This window comes from Pteronotus mesoamericanus, unplaced genomic scaffold (assembly GCF_021234165.1).
Source record: "Pteronotus mesoamericanus isolate MK-2021 breed Mesoamerican mustached bat unplaced genomic scaffold, CSHL_Meso_final contig_20, whole genome shotgun sequence".
NCBI lineage: Eukaryota > Metazoa > Chordata > Mammalia > Chiroptera > Mormoopidae > Pteronotus > Pteronotus mesoamericanus.
The window spans coordinates 1,651,066-1,652,535 of NW_026555085.1; the positions used below are offsets into that span (position 1 = coordinate 1,651,066).

A 1,470-nucleotide genomic window follows, 5' to 3' on the forward strand; every position below is an offset into this window, starting at 1 on the left:
GTATTAAGTCTTTCAAACCTTCCTGATTAGCCTTGGTGATATGCAAAATAACTCTCTTTGCACATGAGGAATTCTATCCTGTTATTGACATGCAAAATGACTCTCAGTGGCTAGGACACCCACAACACCCACAAACACACACTCTGGCCTCTCTTTTGTAAAATTAGACTACTTTTCAGAATATGCCAGTCAGGGGTATTGTCTTTCAGGGGGGAAAAAAACAACAACAACGAAGTCTGCATCTCAGCATTCCCCTGGTCTTACTTCAGCATCCCAGGTTTCTCCCAGTAATCTGTGCTTGGCTAGGCTCCTGCTCTTAATCCAAAACCACATGTCCCCTCCTCATGGTGGATTGGTCCCTTCCAGTTTGGGGTTAGTTATACTGTCAGTGACCCCTCCTTCCAGGTCTTAGTTAAAACCTGGGATCCCAGCTCTTTTTTTTTTTTTTTTTTTTTAGTTGTCGATGGTTTATTGATAATATTACAGCAGAAAGATTCCAACAGCTCCACAAGGTGTTTTGAAATTCATCCCAACTGCAGGCTGAGTGACTGGCAGGTTGGATAGACTACCAAAGTCCAAGAGTTTCAGCATGTCCTTAGTGTCAGGATCAACTTCAATGATCTCCTGATCCAGTGCTGAGACCTCAGGAACATAATTATCTCCCCTCTCTCTTTCCTCTTCCTGCATGAGACCTCTCTGTATCCACTTCATTAGATGTGTGACACAGCCCACTATCCTGTTTTGGAGCTTATTGTTGGAGATAATGGTGATCTTGTTAGTGTGGAAGTCATTGCCCAGGCATGTGCATACTTCTTGATGATGACCAGAGCCGTCTTCTTCAAGGTCTTGGTACAAATGTGGCCCATCTTGATTGGTCCCTGGTGAAAGAGCCCAAATATGTGGAAGGCTATTTACTGGAAAGGAATTGCAGAAAACCATCAGTCCAGTAAGTCAAAGTTGCCCCCTTTCTGCTACCCATAATTCTCAAGGCTCAAGGTGCCCACAATTAACAGAGGCAGTACAAAGAAGGGGCATCTATCCTTCTTTGGGGAAGACTGATGACTTCATTTTACACAAACTCCTCTATGTAAGGGATATAAGTATCTATTAGTTCCTATGGACACTTTAATAGGATGGACTGAAGCATTCCTTACCAAAACAGAAGGGGCACAAGAAGTTGCCAAAGTATTACTAAAAGAATTAATCTCTTGATTTGGACTCCCCCAGTCCTCACAAAGTGACAATGGCTTTCACTTCAAATATAGCTCAAAGGGTTAGTGCAGCCTCAGGCATTGATTGTTATTTACATTCCGCCTGGAGACCCCAACCCTCAGGAAAAGGCTGAAGGGACAAACCAAATGCTCAAAAGGGCAATAACAAAAAAATTATGTCAGCAAATGCATCAAAATTGGCTACAAATGCTTTATTTTTCCCTATTAAGGATAAGAATAAGTCCAACTCCATTGTTAG

At 42.4% G+C, this 1,470-nt stretch overlaps 1 pseudogene; it reads right to left on the bottom strand.

Moving 5' to 3' along the window:
• Positions 1-480: 480 nt before the first annotated feature.
• Positions 481-866, bottom strand: LOC129067902 (40S ribosomal protein S17-like; annotated as a pseudogene).
• Positions 867-1,470: the final 604 nt, after the last annotated feature.